This window comes from Felis catus, chromosome A1 (assembly GCF_018350175.1).
Source record: "Felis catus isolate Fca126 chromosome A1, F.catus_Fca126_mat1.0, whole genome shotgun sequence".
Classification (NCBI taxonomy): Eukaryota; Metazoa; Chordata; class Mammalia; order Carnivora; family Felidae; genus Felis; species Felis catus.
The window spans coordinates 13,823,239-13,849,585 of record NC_058368.1 but is presented as its reverse complement, the minus strand read 5'-3'; the positions used below and the strand labels follow the sequence as shown (position 1 = coordinate 13,849,585).

Here is a 26,347-nt window from a genome sequence, read left to right as displayed (position 1 = left end):
AAGGGGATTTGTTACACCCAACTCCTTCATCATATAGGCCATTACCACCTACTCAATTTACTCAAGGAGTTTATTTTGGTACTGAGTACACAATTATTGGAAATGGAATTTGTGGATGTTCTCTTATTTTGAATAGAATTTTGGTAGAGGATGTATTAGAAGGAAAGCTGAGCGAATTAACAGATAAGAACCTATCTGAGAGATTTGCTACTGTTTTTCTATAAAGAAATTCCTTCTGGAGTTGAAAATAAATGGATGTATGTTTAAAAATATATTTCTAGACACTCAAATGCCCTTACCTCCTGGAGGATAACGTTTTTCAATTACTTTGTTGGTTTCAGTCTCCCAGTCAAGGATTAAAGCACTAAAAATAATTGTCTTTATGTTGCTTTCCAGTGTTGGGTTTTATTGTTTCTCTTTAAAATAAAAGTATCTGGACTTTGTATTAAAGACCATTCTAATTCTAAAGAGTAACTCATTTTGGTAAATTAAAATTAGCTAGAAGATCAGCAGGGATTAAAACATTCAATAATTTGACACCTGATTGGTCTAGAGTAGTGAAACTCTGTTCTGATAGTTTTCCATCACAAGGACTCTGAATAAATGATATCTTAGGTGTTCTACTGATAGATCAAATTGATTGCCCTCCTTCTTTAGTGCTGTGTTAGCTTGATTTGTGCATCGTGAATTATGAACAAAGGCACCTGATCCTTGGCAGGACTCTCATGTTTGTGTCGGCACTCCGTTTTCCCAGGCTCTGGAGAACTTGAGAGAAACATGCCTAAATTAAAGAGTTAAGGAAGTAGGGCAGCTGAAAACATTTATTGTATCACCATTAACACTGACCGTCATGGGGATAGTCTTCCTCAAGAATGGCAGATATATGTGTTATGCACCATCGTTCAACACTGATAATGTAACACAGTACTTTTCCTGCTGACCCAGAAATGGCCACAAGCAATAAATCAGAATTGGCATGCAATTTGGAAATTATTTACTCTCCTTGTTCCACCTCTTGTTTTTGAATTTCAGTCTACCATGAACCCCATGAAACAGACAAAAATGGCTGATGGGATCCAAGATTGGAAGGAATACCCACCCCAAATAAAATGATTAAGTTAAATACATATTATAGATAGGTACAAGCTCTAAGGGGAAATATTAAAGAGGAAAGGGAGATGGGGAGGTCAGGTGGCGATGGTTCTGAGACATCCCACAAAGCCTTAAAAGAAGAAAGAAGGGAACAGCAAGGTCAGGCCTTGAGGCAGAGCATGCCTGGCAAGCGGGCCAGAGAAAAGAATTTCCCGCATTTTATTGTATTTATTTATTTATTTATTTATTTATTTATTTATTTTTATTACCAGTTGCCAACATTAAAGCATGAGAACATTTCGTACAAGTCCTGGGATTTCTGTCTTTTCTTTAAAAATCCGATTTGGCAGCTCTGCAGTTTTTTTGCCACAGGGCACCAACCAGCTAGATCTGAGAACTGGCTTTTTCCTAAAGTATGCAAGCTCACAAGTTTGCTGTGGACCCCACTCATCCAATTTGGCCCATGTACGCGCTGGACTTTGAGTGTTCACCTCCACCTCGTTCTACTGTGACTCTAAGTCCCCTGGCCTTTCATGCTGATTTGATTTCACAGAATTTCCAGGCTCAGAAGTATGGGGGCAGGGTCTGTAGGCCCCTTCATGGTGCTAAGCCAACCTCAGAGGTGAGGAAGGAGAGAAAGAGAAACTCCTCTAGGTTAGCTTCTTCCCCTGTGGTTCAGACCATCAAAGTAGGGCACGCATTTCTCAGCCAGAACTGAAGAGTCCAGACGGCCACAGTCCCCTCAGGTGCTGAATGATTTCATTTTGGTGAGATTGGCATGGGGTCTGCAGCCTTGCAGCTGTCAGTGAGATGTCACCTCTAAGCAATTAAGATCACAGCAGGGGAGCAGGGAGAGGGGGGATAAGAAAACCCAAATATATCCAAAAAGTGTTTTATTATAGTCTACACATTTAGAAGAAACAGATCCACAGTGGATGCTTTTAGAAAAACTGGCCTAAGCTGCAGAAAAAGTTGAAGAAATCTTTTAAGGCCCTCCGTGTGCTAAGGAGTTAAGACAGCTCAGTGATCTCAGATACAATCAAGAGTCAGGAAAACTTTTTTTTAATTAATTAATTAATTAAGTTTGAGAAAGAGAGAGAGAGAGACGAACCATGAGTGGGAAAGGGGCAGAGAGAGAGAGGCCGGAGTGAGGATCCCCAGCAGCAAGGGCAGAGCCCAATGTGGGGCTCAAACCCAGGAACACGTGAGATCATGACTTGAGCTGAAGTTGGATGCTTAGCCGTCTGAGCCACCCAGGTGCTCCAAGAGTCAGGAAAAACGTAAGAACATGTGAAATCTTTTACTGTACTTTAGTCTTACATTTTTCTTGATTTGAAGAAAATATTAGTCACGGGAGATCTAAAGTACTGTAAATGCTGGGTTCTTTTCTCTGGCCCCCTTGCCAGGCATGCTCTGCCTCAAGGCCTGACCTTGCTGTTCCCTTCTTTCTTCTTTTAAGGCTTTGTGGGATGTCTCAGAACCATCGCCACCTGACCTCCCCATCTCCCTTTCCTCTTTAATATTTCCCCTTAGAGCTTGTACCTATCTATAATATGTATTTAACTTAATCATTTTATTTGGGGTGGGTATTCCTTCCATCACTGGATGAGGGGAGGAGTTTTTGTCTTGGTTGTTCATTGATGGATCCCAGAGAGAGCCACATACAGAGAAATCACTCAGCAGACATTTGTTGAATGGGGATGAAAAATACATGGGTTCGGAAGTGCATGGTACCACATTCCAGGGACTATGAGAAGTTGCATCAGTTTTCCCAGTTCCCATGAATTTTGAAAAAAGCTAGGGGCAAGACAGCAGAGTATAATATCCCTAATCTCTCAAACTTCATTATTTAAAAACCGCAAGAAGATTTTACTAGGTGGAAGATGGAAACTCCAGTACAGCTTCCAAGCAAACTGTTTTTTATGGAGATAGAGACTTTTCAGTTATGGAAATATAAAGACCTCTTGAACTAGAGATGTGGGAGTTTACATTACTTTGGGAAGCAGGTGTGGAAGGGCACAATGGTCTGGGGTCTTGGGCAGACTTGTCACTCTATCTGCTTGGAGGAGAAAGAGGCAGAAGTCTTTTTGTGAAAGACAAAATAAACCATTTAAAAACAAATCAAACCATGGGAGTGGCCCATTTTATCCTCTAGAACAGGGTCTATATTTTATAGTTACCCCAATTGTTTGCTATAGTTTGAATGAAGAGGAAACCCAGTCAGTGAGAAAAGACATTTCAGCTACCCTGCTTACATGGCCAGGTGGCTGGGGGTGGAAGATGCACCACTGGCAAAGTTAAAGGTTGAGCTCTGACTGGTTCAGGAATATCACTCACCCTCTGGAACTACAACTCCCAGCATCAAGGCAAGGGAAGGTAAATGTACTGAGCTCCAGCTAAGAAAAATTGCTAGGTTGAAAAAGAATTGCCTCTAATTTACTTGAAAATCCTACCCGAAGAGATCGATAAACATGAATTATCTTATGTTATAGGCCATTATCATTTCATGTCCAAACCTTAAGCACCAGGAAAATCCTGTTGTAGGACTAAAAACTACTTTAAAAATAATGTGTCCATCTATTTTAATATACTGTTCAATGATCATCCTAAGAGGTTAACAAGAAAAAAATCCAGCATGACTATAAAAAGACATTACTGTATTTGGTAATACAAGCCTATGACATTCTAGAAAGATGGTACTGTGGAGGAAATAACATCATAGCACCAGAAGAAAAAAAAAAGTGTCAGATAAAAAGAGAAAATGGCAGAATTCAAGAATCAAAGTTCCAAAAACAATGAGGCATGTTCAAAACTCCATGCCCTGTGAACAAGTAAGCATCACACCATCAAAGGGGAAAAGAGAGTCAACCTAGAGATGGAACCCATGGTACCTGAAATAATTACTGACGACTTTACCTGTGCATGTAAATGAGCTAATACTCACTATTCTTGAGAAATAATGAAAGTGAAAACAAGGATTGCAGAAAAGTAATTAGCTATAACAATGTTAGACAAGCTCTAAATCAGTTAACATTACAGATGAACTAAACATACTTCTGGAGGCTGTGAAGAGCAGTAATCAAACAACTCAGAAAAGTGATCCAGACAGAGCAGTGTGTCCCATCATGGATAATACGTTTAATTACAAGAGCATGGGAGAATATGACAGGCCTAGAAAATAGTGTAAGAAAATTTAGTCTACAAATATTATAGGTAGCCAACGAAATTTAAAAATTCTTTCAGGTAGGAAGTCTCATTTGAGGAAAAACTGAAATTTTTCTTGAACTAGGAGGAGGCCTGGAGTACATGAAAATATCACCAAAGACGATGATGTATTTGGATATATTACTGAAATAGAGTAAAATAAATATTAAAAGAAGACTAATAAAAGCTTAAGATGTGGTTCATATAACTGATACAAGATTTTACTCAAAAAAATTTTTTTGTCATTTTTGTATGTGAGATTATGAATATTCAGAATCCATGTGAGAAATTGTCAAGAGGAGAAAGAGATTTTAGAATCTTAATTTCCCAAAGAGTAATGGTATGCTCCCTTTCTGTGTGTGGGAAGACACAGAAACCCAGAGTGGAAGGAGAGGAAAAATTTAGGGCAGAAGATTTTTCAAAATATTCCTGGTGTGCAGGGAGAGAGCATTTTAAAGGAAATGGGTGGTGTTTGTGCATGGTGTGAGCCAGAAAAGAAAAAAAAAGAAAAGAAAGAAAAAAAGAAAAAGAATATCTGGTTTTCTGGTTTTCAGTCAAGAATAAAACAGGCATTAAAAGTACACCCTTTGAGGGTTGCAGCCGCAGGTCACTTTCTTGCTGTGGCGACCCTGGACAGGTGACTTACTTTATCTCATCTGTAAATTTCATCGTAGCACATAGCAAACATTCCAAAGATGTAAGCCACTGATGTTATCATGCTGGTCAACATCTCTCCTAGTCTGGGGAAGAATAAATAATCGTAACAGTGACTGGCGGTTGAGTGTGTGCAAAGTGCTAGGCTGTGCTGCCACACAGTATGTTAGATATGATCTTGTATTTGTAAAATTACATACATTCTGGATGTGGAGAAAAGGAAGCCGATTGTTAGCTATTAATATGCAAGTTAACACTTTTAATGTATAAATTGGCAAAATAAATTGAAGTTCATTGTTTCAAAAGCTCATATATATATATATATATATAGAGAGAGAGAGAGAGAGAGAGAGAGAGAGAGAGAGAGCAATGATATTCAGAAAATACAGTAACATGAAAGTGTAGTTTAGAGGCACCTGGGCAGCTCAGTCGGTTAAGCATCCAACTTTGGCTCAGGTCATGATCTCGCGGTTTGTGAGTTCGAGCCCTGCCTTGGGCTCTGTGCTGACAGCTTGCAGCCTGGAGCTTGCTTCTGATTCTCTGCCTCCCTCTCTCTGTCCCTGTCCTGCTCGTGTTCTGTCTCTCTCAAAAATAAAATAAAAACATTAAAAAATAAAGAAAAGAAAAGAAAATAAGAAAGTGTAGTTTAATTACATATAGGTTTTTAGTTCATATGTGTGTATATGTATTCATATGTGTGTCTGTATGTACATATAGAGAGAGAAAAAGATGTTTTCTGAGTAGAAAAATAAGTAAGCAACAAGCTTTTGACCACCTTTTTGGTCCTACTCTTTTAATATTTATTTTTCCTTGTCACTTTCCTATTTCATTCTTTATGTATGAAGTATAATCCTGAAAGTGATACTACAGGAAAGGAGGACAAAGCATAGGGATGAAAATATCACAGAGCACTAAAATAACTCCAGGACTATTTGGGTTGTGGCTACTCTGGCTGGACGTCAGAACATGTTTCCCTGAGGCAAGTGTCCCTGAAATGCTCCAGGAAGAATTCTGAAGATGCCTTAAAATCATGCCCTTGATATTTACCCTAATGATGAGTTTCATCTTTTCTAAGGCTTGTGAAGGGATTTAATAGGTGGTAGCAGATGTAGAAACCTTTTGATGATAAAGGAATATTCCAAATTTTAGTGTTAGTGAATTCCAAATGGTGACTAATCTAGAGAGTGAGGGATTGAAATGAAAAATTGAATCTAATAGTTTTATATGTTATAATAAAAGTTCATAGAATGGTGCCTGTGTGGCTCAGTCGGTTAAGGGTCCCACTCTTGGTTGCAGCTCAGGTCATGATCTGACAGTTCATGGGTTCGAGTCCCACATCAGGCTCCATGCTGATGGTGTGGAGCCTGCCTGGGATTCTCTTTCTCTCCCTGTCTCTCTCTGACCCTCCCCTTTTCTCTCTCTGTCTCTCTCAAAAATAAATAAACTTAGGGGCGCCTGGGTGGCTCGGTCGGTTAAGCGTCTGACTTCGGCTCAGGTCACGATCTCACGGTCCATGAGTTCGAGCCCCGCGTCAGGCTCTGTGCTGACTGCTCAGAGCCTGGAGCCTGTTTCGGATTCTGTGTCTCCCTCTCTCTCTGCCCCTCCCCTGTTCATGCTCTGTCTCTCTCTGTCTCAAAAATAAATAAACGTTAAAAAAAATTTATAATAAATAAATAAATAAATAAATAAATAAATAAATAAATAAACTTAAAAAAATTGTTAGTGTAGTTCATAGAGAGAACCTACTAAGTGGAAGAGATAAGAACCATTCTGAGGAATTCCTACTCACTGCTCTGTGTTTTCTCAAAGTTTGCAGATTTGAGTTCATCTAAGACTATGTGAATTTAATTATTGCACAATGTCTCCCATAGTTTTAGAGTTTGTCTGACAAAATTAACTACTTGCTTTGACTAACACGTCATTGCAAAAAATATTTATCATTCTTTGTGAATTTGCTTCTGTGTCAGTTATATGGGATACAGCAAAAAGTCCCATTTGTAAAACATAAAGAAAAATAATAGGTCATAGGACCATAGGAAAAATAGAAAATATGATAATGATGACTTTGTGTTATTAAAAAACATGAGTGCCCAGAATTTCTTTTTTTTAATTTTTATTTTTTAATGTTTATTTATTTTTGAGAGAGAGAGAGACAGAGTGTGAGTGGGGGAGGGGCAGAGAGAGAGAGAAGACACAGGGTCTGAAGAGGCTTCAGGCTCTGAGCTGTCAGCACAGAGCCCAACACGGGGCTCGAACTCACAAGCCGTGAGATCATGACCTGAGCTGAAGTCGGACACTTAACCAGCTGAGCCACCCAGGTGCCCCTAGAGTGCGCAGAATTTGTACGCAAACCAAGGATCCATAATGATCCTGAAAATGTACCTGCTGTACTTTAATACAACTTTGGTTCTGTTTTGTTTCTTTCCTTGAACTTGAAGATGCTCCTAGGAAGCAGAGATACTTACAGAATGAAAATAAGGACAAATAAGACTTTCTCCAAATATCCTGGGATGAAGGACACTGAAGGGAAATTGTAAGTTACCAAGAAACTACAAAGTATGACTATCCTGCTGAAGAAAAGACTTATACTTACAGATTGTATTTTTGAATTTGAAAGAGCTAACCAAACCTTAGTGAAAATAGAGGCATATTGGTCCAGGGAGATTTAGAAAGGAAGTCTTGAGTCATAAAAGACAGAGGAGATTCATAAAGAAAGACATGTAGTAACAAGTAATAAGATGAAATTTGTCTACATTGTCAACACATATGCTCAGTAAAGTCACTTGGGAATTTTATGGAATATGCAAATTATACTGGAATCTGAAAGCTAGACGAGTTAAAATAGGAATAATTTATAAGACAATAAGGCAAATGTGACCTGTTGTACCCTATGAGGAAGAGTAGAGCTGTAAGTCTTTGTTTCTGAGCCAGAAATAGCTTCAAATTTATCTGTAGAGCTTGCATTGGTAACGTTTTGGGCAGAATATAGACTGATGTTGTTCTCACAGTACAGGGAGTTTGTGCTGGAATCCAAAGGAAAGGCCTCAGCTTTCTGCCATTAGCTGAACTGCCTGATTCTGGCCTGTGCTGAACTGCCTGATTCTGGCCTTTGTGAATTTTAGTTTTAAACCTGTAGAATGAGGGAGTAGGGCTAGATGATTTGTAAGGTTCTTCTTGGGTGTGATTCTGTGTGTCTGACACAAACATGCTGGACTTTGTTCATGAAACCACCAAAAAGACCTTCAAAGAAAAGTCCCGTTGTGTTGCCTCCTGGAGTCTATAACGGTTCAAGAAGATTCTTTTTTAAAATCAAGTTCTAGGGTTGATATTATAATCACAGAAATAAATTATGGGTACTCTGCATGGCACAGTACTTGACATGACTGCCTAGATTGTTCAGTTGCAAACTTTTTCACCCCCAGCTGGTTAAACCTCTCTAAATCCTTAAGCACACTTAGTCTTTTCCAGGGGGACTCCAAGGTTCAATCCACTGGTATTTAAAAATCAAAACTGTGCACTTTGCAGCCACCTGATTATGAACTGAATTCTTTGCATAGATCCTAAAACCATAACACTGTGCTTGTTTTTATTGCTCGGATCTTTTAAGCTGGGTCAAGTTTCATAAGAATCTTCTTTCATTTAGCTTGACTCTTAAAGCTCCATCAAACTCCCCTATTCTTGTTGGCTTATTGGAGATCCTAAATGCATGTTGATTTACTTTTGCCTGTCTTAAGGCTATTTCCACTGATGTCCTCTCCCACACACACATAAAGGAAGTCTGTTAACTTCCATGTCTTCTCCTAACAACCTCAAACTCTTCCTGTTCTGGTGGTATTATCCTTCTCTGTTCCCAACAGCATGATTTGGTCATTCATGCAAGGATGATGAAAGCAGTTCAAATGCAAATAAATATTAGAGGTTAGGGCATTGTAAAAATTGGACTAGAAATTTGACTCTGATAGTAAGGATAGCCATAATGATGTGCTTATCAGTGTCAGAAGGGAGAAACAGATTAGATCTTTAGAGAAACAAATCTTTCTGGTACTAGGTTCTGAGGGAAGTTTCTGGAGTATGACATCACGTTTGAAAAATGTCCCCAGGTACCATACAGTTTTGAGTCTGTTATCCCCATGATATGAGTTAAGGACATACAGCTCAAGTGGAACTCAGTGAAAGAATTTCTGAGGAATGAGACAAGTACCAGATTATGAAGTTTTATATGTTCTGACAGAAAGGTTGGACATCTATTCTTCAAGCAGTCTTCTGTATCATTTCTACGGTTTTTATTTAACTTGGGCAGCAAACTGTTTGAGCTTTCTCAGGTTTATACCTGTGATCTGCAAGTATTATGAAGAAGCTTCAACACTCCTTTAAAAAAACCCTCTATCACCCATCCACTTTCTTCCCTTCTGCAGCACCTGTCAGACCTATGTTTCCAAAAGTCTTCCTGAAAAACTTACTCCCCAGCCTTAGTCTATGTACCTCTTCTCTTTCTATCTTTCCCCTCTTTTCTGATTCTGCACATCAAATTCCAAATAATGAACCTGGCAAAGGCAGAATCCTCCTTGGAAGACAAGGAAGGGAAAGAAAATGTGATACAAAGACAAGACCCTCTTTAGCAAGGTTAGTGGCAAAGAGCCATCCTCTGTTATTTTTATTCAGTCACATGTGCCTTATCTTTGTTAAGCTTGACAATAATTCAGTGTGATTATTTACTGTTTTTCTGCTTACAAACAGGAGACTAAGGATCAGAGGTTATGGGATTTTCTTCCAGTCTTATTGCTAGTAAATGCTTCAGCCATCATTCTGGTTTTGCAAGAGCTTGGAGGACAAGTTGTCTGTGTGACTGCTTAAGGACAGATCACACCCTGTAAAGAGAGGATGAGCCAGTAGTAATGTTGATATCCTTTTATAAGAATGCGGGGCCTGGCCTGAGCTCTCACCGGTTTCAATGACCACTTACGTGCAGCTTGGGAACGTTTCACATACATGTTACACACAAACAAATGTAATGTACAGCACAGCGCTGTCAAATTATCACACATATATATTCTGCAGAGAAGTTACTAATTACAGCCTTACATTTCCCAATGAGATATATTTGCTTAAAGAGTTATGTCTTCAGGGGTCCCCAAGACCACTCTCATGTTCAATGATTTGTAGAAGGACTCACAAAGCCTGGAAAAGCTGTATACTCATAGTTATGGTTCACTATAGGCAAAGGATACAGATTAAAGTGAACAAAGGCAAACGGCTCATAGACTGGAGTCGAAGAGAGTCCTGGAATAAACTTCAGCTGACCTTTGCCAGGAGAGTCATGTAAATAGTGCTTAATTCTCGTTGTAATCATGTATGGCTGTACACACAGGGTATTGGCAAGCAGGGGAGTTCACTAAATCTTCGTGTCCAGGGTTGATCACATAGACATGGAGCCCCCATGTGACTGGCCCTGTTCAGTCTCCAGCCCCTCCAGAGGTCATACTGATTCAACAGGGTGCAAGACCCCCACCATAAATCACACTGTTAACATCAATTGTGTAGCAAATGCCAAGGCTGTAGCCATACAGACACTTTTGTCGGACAGGATATTTCAAGAACTTAGACATCATGTCTCGGGAACTGGTCAGGGACCAGTTATTTCTTTGGGAGGTACGGTGTTTAAATATCCCAAACCTGCTAGGTTAACTCTTTCTGCACAGTTAAATCAAACAGGTATGTGTAGAAACTAGATGAAAAAAAATTAAGATAATGTGGTTTCTTAGAAAAAAAATTAATCACTTATAGAGTAACTGTTTTTAGGGGCATGAAATTTGATTTTCTGATAGGAAAAGTTTACTGAACACAATTATTGAGGGAAAATTTACTCTTCTAGAATATTTTATATTTCTGAGAAAACTCGTACAAAGCCAGAGTTTACGTAGGCCAGTGATTTTTACAGACTATGATTCAGGCTTTCTGAGGCACCACTGGAGATGTGAGTTTCGAAAGGGGAACTGGTGGTGAATGGACAGGTTTAGGGGCTGCCTACTGTTTCTTCAACAAGACAGTTCTGTTTTGTTGTTGTTGTTGTTAAATGTTTATTTATTTTTGAGAGAGACAGAGACAGAATGCGAGTGGGTTAGGGGCAGAGAGAGAGGGAGACACAGAATCCGAAGCAGGCTCCAGGCTCTGAGCCGTCAGCACAGAGCCTGACGCGGGGCTCGAACTTGAGAGCTGTAAGATCATGACCTGAGCCGAAGTCGGACGCTCAACCGACTGAGCCACCCAGGTGCCCCAGCAGTTCTGTTTTAAACTATTTTCTGGTTGATTCTTCTGTATAAAAGGTCAGATGAGGTTCTGCTGCAGTAGTGGACCCTTCATCCTACATGACTGGTGTCCTTCCAAGAACGGGAGAGAGATCCATGGGAGAAGGCAGCTCCGTGAAGACAGAGGCAGAGATTGAAGCAGCTGCAAGCCAAAAGACCCCAAGAGTGAATCTCTAAGAGTTTCAGAAGGAGCACGGCTCTGCTGACACCTTGATTTTGCACTTCCAAACTTCTGAACTGTGAGACAATCCGTTTGTGTTGTGTTAGGGCACCCAAGTTGTGGTACCATGCTACCCTAGAAAACTAACACACCGATTAGTCTAATTTCATTCTATTCAGCAAAAACTAAGACCAAAAGGGTTAGGCCACATTCTGAAGACTGAAAGTACTAGAAAGGTTAAGAATCAACTGTCTATCTGTTCAAAGAATATTTACTAATTCCGTGTGCTTTAAATGGATTGCATTACTCAGTTAACAATAACAAAATACCTCTTTATAGACACATTTCTTAAACAGCCCTTATCAAAATCAGCATGCTGTACCCCTTAACTGTATACAATTTTTATTTTTCAATCATATATCCATAAAGCTGGCAAAAAAAAGAAAAAGAAACAACCTGGTTGATAAAGTGAGATTGGTGAAGAAGTGTAAACTGAAAAGCAAAAAAATTTTAATATATATATTTTTTAAGAGAGACAGAGACAGAGCATGAGCACGGGAGGGGCAGAGAGAGAAGGAGACACAGAATCCAAAGCAGGCTCCAGGCTCTGAGCTGTCAGCACAGAGCCCAATGTGGGGCTCAAACTCAAGGACCAAGAGATCATGACCGGAGCCAAAGTCAGATGCTTAATCAACTGAGCCACCCAGGCGCCCCAGGAGGTGTAAACTTTGTAGCTGCCAATATTAAGACTGGGTCTACAGGGCAATTTTGCTCCCTTGAGTTCAAAGAAATCAGACAAGTAGATTCTTAACCCATTCAAGTGCTCTTTCATTTCTATTTTCCCCGGAGGAGAAAAGGAATGGGTGTGGGGGTGAAGGGGGTGAGCAATGTTTTGAGTTGTTGACTTAAATTTTCCACGGAATCAGCAAAACACAGGTAGGAAAGAAAAGTCATAGTCTTGTATTGGATATTAACAGTCTTATTTGGGAGAATTTATCTAATGTTTAATTTAAACTTTGAATCAATTAACTATGACTCAGTGGCTTAACAAAGATAACTTATCGTTGCCTGTATCTGCAGGTCAGCTGGAGGTTGGGCTTGGCTGGAGTGGCTCTGCTTCAAGTGTCTTTCATGCTCCTTATACCAGCAGGACAGCTTCGGAGCATATTTTTCACATATCAGTGGAAGAGCCATGAGAAGGCAAGTGGAAAGGTGTGAAGTTTTTTAAAGTCTAAACTGGGGACTGGCTCACACCTACTTGCAGCCATGCGTCACTGGTCAGAGCAAGTAACACGGCATATTAGTTTGCTAGGGCTTCTGTAACAAAGTATCAGAGACTAGGCATCTTAAAACAATGGCAATTTATTTTCTCGCAGTTCTGGAGGCCAAAAGTGCCAAATCAAGGTGTTGGCTTGGGTTGATTCCTTCTGAAGGCCGTGAGGGAAAAGTTTGTTCCAGGCCTCTGTCCTTGGCTTGCAGAAAACCATCTTTATACTCACAAAGTGTTCTCCTTGTTCACATCTGTCTTCAAATTTCCCCTTTTTATAAGGATACTAATCATATTAGATTAGGGCTCACCCAATCATTTTAACTTGATTACCTCTTTAAAGACCCTATCTCCAAATAAAGTCACATTCTGATATATTGGGAGTTAGAACTTCAACACATGAATTTTTTTGTTGGGGCAGGAGAGAGGCCACAGTTTAACCCACAATATACATTCAAGCTCAAAGTAAAGAAAGGGCTTATAAACCCTCCTACAATGAAGACATGACAAGAGTATGAATGTAGGAAGGGGTGAAGAATGGGAGTGAGTCTTAATAGTCTAAACTTCATTTTTTTTAAGTTTATTTATTTATTTTGGAGAGAGAGAGAGCATAAGCAGGGAAGGGGCAGAGAGAGAGAGAGAGAGAGAGAGAGAGAGAGAGGGAGAGAGAGAGAGATTTCCAAGCAGGCTGTGTGCTGTTGGTGCAGAGCAAGACGTGGGGCTTGGACTCACAAACTGTGAGAACATGACCTGAGCTGAAATCAAGAGTGGGAGGCTTAACTGACTTAGCTACTCAGGCATCCCAGTAGTTTAAACTTTAAATCAGGCACAGGGGTTGACAAACTATGGCCCATTGGCCAAACCTGGCCTGCTGCCTGTTTTGTTTTGTTTTTTTTTTATAAAGTTTTATTAGGTAACAAGAATGTTCATCTTTTAATGTATTAATTGTACCTACTTTTGTGTCATAACAACAGAATTGGCTAGTTGTGACAGAAGGCTTTATGGCCTGAAAAGCCTAAAATAATTATTACCTGGCCTTTACAGAAAAAAAAAAAAAGTGCTGATCCCTGATCTTGCCAGGGCAGCAAGGCTTAAAGATTAACACTAGTATACTTTTCCTGAATCCAAGTAACTGGGAAAATGTTTTGAAAGTGGCAAGCTTTGTCTTATGGCATCAGTTCAGCCATTAGCTGACTCTGTGACCTTGTGTGAAACCCTTAGCTTCCCTGTTTCTATTTTCTCATATAGAAACTCAGAAAAATTGGTCATGTGGCCTGCCTCACTTTGCTTCTTCTTAATTATAACCAGATAGTAAACCTTCAGTGAGCAAAAAATACTGCAATGTATTGTTCCCCCCAAAAGCCCCAAAAAACAAATAGCATAGTTGTAGAAAAATATAATTTTCCCCCATGGGCCTATCTCTTATTTTATTTATTTATTTATTTATTTATTTATTTATTTATTTATTTATTTATTTTTAACGTTTATTTATTTTTGAGACAGAGAGAGACAGAGCATGAACGGGGGAGGGCCAGAGAGAGGGAGACACACAGTCCAAAGCAGGCTTCAGGCTCTGAGCTGTCAACACAGAGCCTGACGCAGGGCTCGAACTCACGGACCGCGAGATCATGACCTGAGCCGAAGTCGGCCGCTTAACCGACTGAGCCACCCAGGCGCCCCTCTATCTCTTATTTTAATAGAATAAAAGTTACATTTTTTTTTCTGAATTGAAATCTTGCTTACTCTGGAATTAAATGAGATCTAAAATCCTTTCTTTTCTTTTAATATTAGGGTTCTACAAAATCAAGTATGAAGTGGGGGTAATTGTATGAGATGCACTCTTAGACAGAAGTCAGCTTCTGTGACAGAATTTTAGTAAGCCAACTTCTTAACCATTTTGGCCACTGTGGGAGTCAGAATCTTTCAATGGTGTCAGAGAGGCCATCTGGGTCTGCTATCCATAATAATTCGAAGAGCTTAACTCAGGGTTTGATGAAGGAACAGACGAATGTATTAAATAAAGCTACAACTCCACCGGGAGTGGCAGATGGAAAAGATGTCCTCAATGTTTTGTAGAGCTGCTGCTCAAGAAGTAGAGTCTCTTTTCCTAATCCTTGAATCTTGGTTTGATCAGTAGAATGTGCGTAAAGTGGTTTGCAAAGTCTGGATCTTAGGCCTCAAAAGCCTTGCAGCTTTGGGTTTTGCTGTCTTAGAATATTTCCAAAGATCACCGTGCAAGGAAACTGGTCCAGTATACTGGAGGATGAGAGGCCACATGGAGGAGAACCAAGGTTGCCCAGGGTCCTAGCGCCATGAGAGTGTGGCTGAGGAAAAAGTTGTGATCCAATGTGGATCACTTTTTGTGTGCTCCACATTTCTCTAGTCCCCTACCAGTTGCCCAAAAATCTCTGCTTCAGGCTTTATTTTATATAAATGATAGAAAGTTTTTTACTATTTCCTTTTGCTTGAGCCCAAATTATAGTCTTTAATTACAGAATGTTTATCAATTGATTTCTATGGGACTCTTTGCTCTCATCCCATGACTGTGTGAAATGCCAGCTATATGCTTTGGTTCAGATGTGGCTTGCTGCAGTTCTCTGCATCTCTAACATGACCACGTGGTCCTCTGTCCCCTTTGCAAGATCAGCACAGCCTTCACTGTTGTGATGGGAAAGGTGTTCATACCCTTGGAGGGGAGAATAATTTCCTGCTTATTGTCTACGCTGGAAAAAACATCTCCTATTGGGCTAAGAATGTCACATAGATTTCATTTTGTCTGCTAACAGTATCAGGAAACATTGCCAGCCCACATCTAGGCTTACTATAACTGATAGGCAATGTCCTTCCTGGAAAGGAAAAGGACCCTGTATGTACCAAGTATTTCCTACCATTAACCATGATGCTACTTTCTGTAGAAACAATTACACAGTTCTTTTCTTCTAGTAGTAGCACTAGGGAATTCCTATTGAATCACTTTGTACCTAGTAGGCATCGTTTACAAAGTTATATTAGCCAGCCTAGATAGAATGTAATGAAATTCACTAATAACTGACATCATAGAGATGGTAATCTGATAAAAAGTGCAGAGGTTATTATTTTGGTCATTCTTATTTATGCAATTTCTTTAATAATCCTGTATAATAGTTGCTTAGTTATCTAGTCCATGGCAATATTTTTATAATCACAAATAATTTAAATCTATAAAATAAAGCTACAACAGTAAAATTGCAAAAGGCTGCAAGAGTTGAATCGTGAAGTGATATACTGCAGGGTTTGGCAAACTATGGCCAGTAGCCAGCGAGCCAAATCCATCCTGCCACGTGTTTCTGTAAATAAAGTTTTACTGGGATGCAGCCAGGTCCATATGTCTCCTCTGGTCTATGGCTGGTTATGCACTAGAGTGCCAGGATCCAGTCGTGGAGGTGGAGACCAGCAGAGTTAAGTAGTCGTGGTAGAGACCTTACAGCCTGCAAAACCTGAGACATTTACTATCTGACCTATTACATAAAAAGTTTTCCAACCCCTGGTGAGTTGAAACAGTTGAGAATCTAACAGTTATTGACCACATTCATATACAGGGAACAGTGGTGGACAAAGCGCTTTGAAGGGCTCTTTTCTATCCTAAAAAAAAAAAAAAAAAAAAAAAAAAGACTGTAGCAGAAGCAGTGTTTTTTAATTCTGTCTGAACATTAAACTCAGCTGGGTAGAGTTGTTAAAATTACTAATACCAGGACATAACCTGTGTGGGACATGGGTATTGTATGTTTTTGAAAGCTACTTAGCTGAATCTATTGTGCAGCAATGTTACAAAGCATTGATCAAGGTTCTTATTTTACACTTCAGCTCCTGTTCTTCTAGCGGTTAGATAGTGTAGCTATCCAGTTTGGTTTTTAGTGACTCAAACGTGGTAGAAAGTAAATCTGAAATAGCTTAACAAAATAAAAAATAAAAATTTCAAGGAATGTTGGGTGTTAATTCAGACTGGGTGAACCTCTAAAAGTTCTAAGCCAAAAGAATTTTTACTGGCCTAAGATCCTGGTTTGTAAGGTATCATCCTGCCACAAATATCCAGATTTAAAATACATTGGCAGGCTTACAAAAAAGTCACTGAAGTCTTTTGTGTGTGTGTGTGTGTGTGCCTTACTTTCTTACCACTCTCAAACCATCTACTTCAGAAAATAGAACTTCAGATAGCTATATTCTGTTCTGCTGTAAGAATTTTTTTATAAAGATTTTAGTTCAGTTGATTTATTTATTTTGAGAGAGAGAAAGTGGGGGAGGGGCAGAGGGAGAGGGAGAGAGAGAATCCCAAGCAGGTTTCTCACTGTCAGCACAGAGTCCGGCACAGGGCTTGACTTTACAAACCGTGAGATCATGACCTGAGCCAAAATCAAGAGTCAGATGCTTAATCGACTGAGCCACCCAGGTGCCCTTTGTTCTAAGAATGTTTTTTTTTTTTTTAACATTGGAATACTTAGAAAGTTTGGGGGAAATTGGGTAAAATACAAGAAGAGTAATTCTGGCTAGCTAAGATGACTTTTGCTAGTTCAACTCATGGCACATTATAGTGGCTATTCCAGAAATAGTGACTCAGGAAGCTCTGTCACAGCTCTGGTTTTAAGTGTGATGAGGGTGTATAGTCTTATTGTCCTGTCTAGTGCATCACTGATTTTTTATGGGTTTAAATAATAATGTGAGTAAGTCACATACCAAGAGTTTCCACAGATATCTGAAAGTAAGACTTGTGTGAATATTTGGAATATATAGGCAGTAGCTATTTATAGATGAAGGAACTCACACGTTAGGATGTTTATCCAAAATATATATCTCGAGAACTTCCTAGACAGGTTAGTGCACCAGTAGTAAAAATTATACATTTATAATTTAGTATCTTACCAACCCAACAGCTCGTTTGAGCATATGCAAAGATGACAATTTCCATCCATTTTGCCAAAAATCACACTTTCATCAGTCTGCAAAATATGTCTTGGCCCCACCCACCCTTTTTGGTGCCAATTCTTCTTTGTTACTATCTTCTCAAAGCCTGAAATTTCCTCTCCCAGAAAACTAGGACAAACATGGAAATCTCTCCAGGAGAGATACTCTTACAGGTCCTTAAAAAACTGCAATTCAGAGAGAATGTAAGGATGAGAAGACTCCACTGTATTTTTTAAAAATTATTCTTTTATTCTCTTTATACTCTTCTGCTCTCCTTTCCTATAGAATTGGCATTGCCACCACCATAAAAGCCATTCTGACCCTCACGGCCCACGAATTTCTGTTTTTACTGAGACTAGGTTTTCTTTAAATGACACATAATACTTTTTCCCTTTGCTGAATACTTCAAAGCCCTGGGTCTGCTTCCCTGAATTGTCCCTATCTTGGAGCAGGACCCCAGACTACCAGAAGCAATATTCCCCACAGTGAGATAGATATGTATTTTCTGACACACTCTAATTCCCACTTTTAAAGAGAAAGTACTAAGAAGCACAATGCAAATAAGTATGGTATTATACACAGGAAAGAAACGAATATTTATTTAGTATCTAATCTACACAAGGCACTGGTAAGCACTTCACATGGGTTATTTCATAAGAAACCATCTTGTAGGTATTGTTTGCATTTTTACTGATGAGTAGATGAATTTCTAAAGGTTACGCAGCTAGCAAACAATCTGCTTTTTATAGTCGTATATGGCTAACAAGTGATCAATTAACATGAAGTATAAATCAGTGGATTCTTAATTAATGAGCTTTTGCTCATTAAATTTGGAAGTCACTTTTTGTTTTCACATATGTGCCTCAGAACGTATCATTGGCTTTTACGGATGGGCAATTTCCACCTCAATATGAGGAATATAGGTGACTTTCCAAAAATACCTATGCACACCGAGCAGCTTCCGACTACTTCCGAAGAGTAAGTTAGGTCTCTTTATGCTGTCAATCCTCTGAACCTCAGCCCTTTTTCTTTAGTTGAAGGGTGCAACTTTGAAAATTACTGCAGTTTGATGTCTTACAACTTTTTGTAGTTCTCTGCAAGTTCAGACATTTTCTGAGGTGAACCGAGAGTACAAATGTAGCTAAGTGTTAATTAAAAAGAACATCTTGAGTGTAAACATTAAAAATTGATCACCTTCTGTGAGCAATTTAATTTATGAGCATTAACATATTCTAAGCTGATGTCTTGAATTTTACTAGAACGTCTCTTGCCGCATAATGAAGGGGAAGAAGGAAGAACCCTTAACATGAATACATTGAAGTGTCTCTTTTCTCAGTCACCAGGGGTGTGCCAATTCTAAGGCCAGAGAGGCAGCTCCTCCAGCATGACTCCAACAGCAGCAGCTGCCAACAGCAGCCACAGCCCCGGGAGCCCTGGCCCCCCACAGGCGGGTTCATGCTGTCAGTCCTGCACCACAGTAATCATTTCTGGCAAAGCGGGAGATCTGCGGAGTGACTCTGGCAGCTTTCCTCTCCTTTTGGGTTATACTAAATCATTAATGAATGTATTTATTTCTTGAATTTTCAGCTTGTTCAGTAAGGTGCAGCAGAGTGTGCATATGAGAGAATGGAGAAAAGAATAAATTACATTGCATTGCCGTAGTCAGCCAGCTATCTCCATGAGCTTAATGAAGGGAATAATCTCACCCCCCACCCCCCTTAGTTCCAGGGTCTGTTTTCAATGTCTTCTTGAGCCTGATATACATTTTGAAAATGCCACTAAATAGAATTATATGGTCTAAAATGTGAAGCCAGTGAAATTTCTTGTGGGTTTCTCTTTAGGTCCTTCTAATACTCACTCCTTGGAGCCCATTCCTCCTCACAGAGGTCTAGTGTCACAGAACTTTCCTGAGGCTCCCTGGCTACCCCAAAGCTCCTGAACTTTCTTCCTGTCTCTTCTACTTTTCTATCGAAACTCATTGATTCTCTGTTCCATTCCTTTAGTGTTCCATGCTAATAGGATATCTGATTTGTTAATCCGTGACCAGATTAGCAGTTGTTATCAGTTGACAGTGATAACGCAAGGAGGTACAAAAGTGCCTGCTCTCAGCAAGATTAAGTGATTTCAATTTTGAGAGATGGGGAATCTTCAATATCATATTGCATAGACAGTTACTTTGCACACAGAATTGAGTCTACTGTCTCGGTATATTATTTCACGCTTAATCTTTGTGTGAGATAGAAGTTCAGAAAAATCCTTAAATAGATTTATCTTATAAGAACCAAAAAAATAGGGTTTCTGAATGGCCTTGGAAAAAAAATTCTAGAATTGTTTTTTTCGCTTCCTATACTAATATTTTAATGAAGAAATTCTGGTTCATGAACACAAATGTTAAGACTTGATAAATGATACCAGTCCACCTTCCAGGCAACAAATGGTAATACTTATGCTTTAATTTTTTTTAATGTTTATTTATTTTTGAGAGAGACAGAGACAGAACGTGAGTGGGTTGTGGCAGAGAGAGAGGAAGGCACAGAATCCGAAGCAGGCTCCAGGCTCCGAGCTGTCAGCACAGAGCCTGACGTGGGGGTCGAACTCATGAGCTGTGAGATCATGACCTGAGCCAAAGTCGGACGTTCAACCTACTGAGCCACCCAGGCTCCCTGGCAATACTTCTACTTTAAAATAAAGCTTTAGTTAATAGCTCATTGAAGTAAAAATGTATTGAGTGGTGATGGCCTCTGGCTTATTTTAGCAGGTGACTTAGTGGAGGGCTGGCAGGTACAAAACTGTTGGTATCATTCCTCAAAGATGGACACAAAAAAACAAGACTGTATCCCAAATGGAATTCTGAGTGACCAAAAATATAATGGAGTTTAAAAGAGATAGGTTAGTTTTATTAGGTTGTCAAGAAAATAAAGAAAATAAAGTGTGGTGAATGTTAACATAAATTTAATCATCAGTGAAATATTAAAATAAATAGTATTTTAAATGTTCCAATCCAAATTTATTATTTCTTTGGTATATTTTAGGGTATGGAGCACAAAATTATTTCTGTCCCCTGTATCCTATAGCTTTAAGGACCAATCTCATAGAAGTACAGGATATTTTTGATTTAAAAAGTACATAGCTGCAGTTTTCTGTGTTTTATTTTTTGCTGAGGACTCTGGTATATTTAAGAGAAGAAAGAATCTGGATAGAAATGGTATTCCTATCATTTGATGGATACCTATGTGTGTTGTTGCTGTAACTATTTCCAGATATTTTTGCCAAATTTCAAAAAATATGCATTTATCCACTGCATCAAAAAAAGAAAAATTTGGCATGATTTAAGGTTCTTGAAAAATCTGATTATGGTATTAACTTATCAAAAATTTGCATGTTAAAATTAAACTCTAGCTGAGCAATAAAATTTATGCTGTGATTCTGATTCTTCAAGAAAGATAATTAAATTCTTAATTTTCCTGTGAGCATTTTCCATTTGGTAACTCGAGGGACTGGGGCTGGAGCTGGAGGCTGATGACGGTGGCACTGGCATGGGGGACAGGATTCAGAGGGAGCAGGAATCAGAGCAGAGGAATGTGGAGTGGTGCCAGAATGACATTCCAGGTACCAAACCAGTCACTTTGTAGCTGATCAGCCTTGGAACACCACTACAAAATGGGGATAATAATACCCGCTTCACAGAAATAGCAGGAGGGCCAGAGGAAACCATGTGAGGAACTGTCACATAAAGTATTACACAAATGAGTTATTACAACCTGGGGAACAGCCGGGGAAGATAGGACAGGGACAAGTCAATTTTGTCCTCCCCATCCCCAAACCCACTAAACTATCTTGGTCACGGATGATGTGTGCATGGAACAGAAATTTATTCAGAATATCTGTATTAATGAGGATGCTTTTAGTTATGACAGAAAGCAACTCATTTAATTTTAGAAACAAACGAATTTATTGGCCCATGTAACTAGAAAGACTTAGAGACTCTTAAAAAGATGTCATCAGGAATCTTTGTCTCTTTCAGAGCCTCTTGGCTCTGCTATCCTCTGTGGTGTCTTCATGCTCAGGCAAGCCCTTTCCAAGTGTGGCAAGAATGGTCCCAGCAGCTCCCACCTTATCAGGATTTTTGTGCCTGAGATCCCAAGACAGAGACCCTCTCAATTCTATCAGTCCCCACAAAATGATTCTGTATCACCTGGAGAAGAAAGGACAGTTCCTAAAATGACAGCATTTGAAAGATTATGGGGGGAACAAAATGTATCAGATACTTAGTATGCTGGTTCAAATGAAAATAGATCATATTCTTGAAGAGATAAAGAGGAATCTCACAGATATCAAAAGGCACGAAATAAGATACAACTGGGCCACAAAAGGACTGGATCTGGAAAGTCTGACCTAGGGCTAGATCAGGTTGGGTTCCCCAGTTTTATGTTCCCATAGCGTCCTGAACTTTGCCTATCATAACATTTGTGAAACTTCATCATAATCACTTTCTACCACTCCTTTCTGTAGGACTTCAAGCCCCAGGAAAGCATAGACTTTTATTGTCTCATTTGCTGTTGAATCCTCCACATCTATGGTAACAGAGATCCTAGTAGGTTCAGCAAATATTTGAATGGATAGATAGATAAATGAGGCTGCTCTCTCCATCTCTATGGTACTAAATAATCTGTCATCCCTGCACGCTTGCTCCATTTATCTGCTTCTTTATGTTATGCATGGGCACTTCTGTTCTCTCAAGGTATGTTTGTCATTGGCTTCGTCCTGCTATAGCAATGGCTTGGCCATGATTTTGTATGTTCTTTGGCCCCACAGTCTCTCAGATTCCCAAGTTCAAATTTAAGAAAGAGAATAAAATTAGACAGATTTGGGTCCATTGTCCATGACTTCTCTAAGCAACTTCACATGGTGGTGGGGATGGGTTGTCACAGGCTATATAGGGTTGTGTAAACCTGTGTCTTCAGTAATAGCTCTAGTTCTAAGTATATTCATCCCTCAACATTCAAGTGATTTACAGAGGAAAAATGATATAATAAATTTGTCTCAAGTCAGACTTAAGTATGATGCATCCCAGTCCTTACAAGTCCTCCTATTGTCTTATACACCATAAGTGCCTACAACTTGAATATTATCTAAGTCTACTGTAGGTAGTATCTAGATCTTTCTTGTATCATAACTATGATACCCCTGGTCATCTATTCATATACTCACTCAATAAATAGTCCCTGCAATAGACTCTAGACTCCAATCTCGAGAAGTAGAGGAAGATACATATGAAGTAAATGATGTTGACTATATCCTTGAGATCATTCAGTCAGTATTGGTTGAGCTTTGAGCCCCTAGTACATGTTAGAAGCTATGCCAGAAGCTGGCAGTGAAAAAGGTAGACAGTCCCTGTTTGTACAAGCATACATTAGTGGGAAAGATAATTTAAATAATTATTATAACATGTCAGGAGATCTGTGACTTAGGGAGAAGACGTAAGGAGGCAAAAAAGAGGGGGATATAACCTCAACTTGGGGACTAGGGAAGCCTTCCTGAGAAAGTAGCCTGACTGTGGGCATGGAAACGAGAGAATTGGAGGGAAGTGTATTCCAAGCAGGGAATATCATGTGCAGAGGCTAGAGGAGCTGTAAGAAATACATAAACGTTCTCTCTCTCTCTCTCTCTCTCTCTCTCTCTCTCTCTCTCTCTCTCTCTGTGTGTATGTATGTATATATACCAGGGTTTTCGGGTATATATACCAGGGTTTTCGGAGAGTCATTTTCATTTTAAGGTATGATATCATTTCTTAATGATACATTTCTATTATATGTAGTTTCACCATGCTTTCCTCATTTGACTATATATATTGGGCATCCCTCCAATCAATTAGTGAAGATCTAAGTCATTCTTTCAATGGTTTGCACAGTATTCTGTATTGTAGATGCACTGCAAGTTGTTCAGCTATTCCTGAATGGTTGGATCTTTCTTTGTTCCCATCTTTGCCACTAAAACAGTGTTACATAAACATCAATTCTTATATATGCTGGAAATTTTTGTTTTCTAGGATTGCTGCTGCTGGACCTAACACATGTGTATTTTAAATTTTAATAGACATACCAGTTGTTTTCCCCAAATAGTATAACAATTTGTATTTTTACCAATTTGTTTGAAGGTAACTTTTTATGGGATCCCTAACAACAGCAGATATCATCATCATTTTAAATTATTGTTAATTACGTGATTGTTAGTTAAGTTATATTTCCCTGACTTCTATGGAGGTTAAACCTCCTTTCATGTGCATACTAATGATTTAATTTGCCTTTCTGAGAATTGTCTATTCTTATTGCTTCCCTTTTATGTTTTTACAAATTTCTGTGAGATCTTTGTTAAATGAAGATATTAATCTGTTATATATGTGCAGGATTTCCCCAAGACACAGCACCAATAGGATGAAGAGATAGATAGATAGATAGATAGATAGATAGATAGATAGATAGATAGGGACAAGATCAGATTTCTTACAGGAATCGACTCACATGTTATGGAGGCTGAGAAGTCCCATGATCTACTGTCTGCAGGAAAGCCAGTGGTGTAATGGAGTTTGAGCCGAAAGGCTAGGAGGTCCAATGTCTAAAGGCAGTAAAAGATGAACATGCCAGGCCAAGAACAAAGGGTTCACCCTTCCTCTGACTTTTTGTTTTATTCTCACCCTCAAGTATTGGCTCATGTCCACCCACATTGGTGAGGGCAGATCTTCGGTTAGTCAACTGGATTCAAATGCTAATCTCTTCTGGAAACATCCTCACAGACACATCCAGAAATAATGGTTTACTAGCTATCTGGGCATTGGTCAAGTTGACACAAAGAAGTCACCATCACACTTAGTTAAATATATCTGTCTTTACTTTTAGAGCTTTGGAGCTTTGGGCTTTCTACTTGGTTTAAAGTCTTCCCAACCCTGAATTTTCCTTTTTATAAAAGAGTTATTATTTTTACATGTAAGTTTTTTATCCAATTCAGAATTCTGCTTCAGGATTGTATGAGATAGGGGTCTTTATTTCTTTCAGATGGATAATAAATGTGACATTATTCATTGTTTAAGCTATACCTTTTTCACAGAATCAAAACACTATCTTTATAATAGATTAAAATCTCCAACATATTAGTATGTATTTTAGGATTTTTTTCTTCTATTCCACTGATATATTTCTCCATTTCTGTGTCAATACTATACTATTTAATTACAGTGGCTTTATTATATATTTTTATATCCAGTTGGGCAAATCCTCATCTTGATTTTCCTTATAAATGACTTTCCTCATTATTCTTGGACATTAATTCATCTTTGCTGTCTTTATTTATTTATTTATTTATTTATTTATTTATTTATTTAATTCAAGTTAGTCAACACACAATGTACTATTGGTTTCAGGAGTAGAATTCAGTAATTCATCACTTCCATACAACACCTAGTGCTCATCCCAACAAGAGTCCTCCTCAATGCCCATCACCCATATAACCCATCCCCCCACCCACCTCCCCTCCAGCAACCAGCTTGTTCTCTATATTTGAGTCTCATATGGTTTGCCTCCCTCTCTGTTTTTATTTTATTTTATTTTTTCTTCCCTTCTGTTTACATCTGTTTTGTTTCTTAAATTCTACAAATGTGTGAAATCATATATTTGTCTTTCTCTGACTGACTTATTTTGCTTAGCATAATACACTCTGGTTCCATCCACGTTGTTGCAAATGACAAGATTTTATTTTTGATCACCGAGTAATATTCCATTGTGTGTATATATGTCACATCTACTTTATCCATTCATCAATCCATGGACATTTGGGCTCTTTCCCTAATTTGGCTATTGTTGATAGCACTGCTATAAACATTGGGGTGCAGGTGCCCCTTCGAATCAGCATTTTTGTATCCTTTGGATAAATATCTAGTAGTGTAATTGCTGGGTTTTAGGGTAGTTCTTTTTTTAATTTTTTGAGGAACCTCCATATTGTTTTCCAGAGTGGCTGTACCAGTTTGCATTCCTACCGGCAGCGCAAAAGTGTTCACCCTTCTCTGCATCGTCTCCAATATTTGTCATATACTGAGTTAATTTTAGCCATTGTGACAGGTGTGGGGTCGTATCTCATTGTGGTTTTGACTTGTATTTCCCTGATGATGAGTGATGTTGGGCATCTTTTCATGTGTTTGTTAGCCATCTGGAAGTCTTCTCTGGAAAATTGTCTATTCTTTTCCCCATTTCACTGGATTACTTGTTTTTTGTGTGTTGAGTTTGATAAGTTCTTTATAGATTCTAGATACTAACCCTTTATCTGATAGGTCATTTGCAAATATCTTCTCCCATTCCACCTGTTGCCTTTTAGTTTTGCTGATTGTTCCCTTCACTGTGCAGAAGGTTTTTATCTTGATGAGGTACCAATTGTTTAATTTTGCTTTTGTTTCCCTTGCCTCTGGAGACATGTCAAGTAAGAAGTTGCTGCAGCTGAGGTCAAAGTGGTTGTTGCCTGTTTTCTCCTCTAGGGTTTTGATGGTTTCCTGTCTCACATTTAGCTTTTTCATCCATTTTGAGTTTATTTTTGTGTACGGTGTAAGAAAGTGGTCCAGATTAATTCTTCTGCATGTTGCTGTGCAGTTTGCTCAACACCATTTGCTGAAGAGATTTTTTTTTCCACTGGATATTCTTTCCTGCTTTGTTGAAGATGAGTTGGCCATACGTCGGTGGGTCC

The 26,347-nt window shown here is 39.0% G+C and overlaps 1 long non-coding RNA gene across 6 annotated transcripts in view; it reads left to right on the top strand.

Annotated features, from left to right (window-relative positions):
- LOC102901791 overlaps positions 1-26,347 on the top strand; it is a 90,983-nt gene that overhangs the window by 37,474 nt on the left and 27,162 nt on the right. Inside the window, exons 1-3 of one of the 6 annotated variants that reach the window (XR_002740667.2) lie at positions 7,283-7,483; positions 11,274-11,494; positions 12,496-12,627. The exons of 4 other annotated variants lie outside the window; for them this stretch is intronic. This is a non-coding gene — a long non-coding RNA (uncharacterized LOC102901791). Of the gene's footprint in view, positions 1-7,282; positions 7,484-11,273; positions 11,495-12,495; positions 12,628-26,347 lie in introns of those variants that run through there. One more of the 6 variants, XR_002740665.2, reaches the window with a different exon arrangement.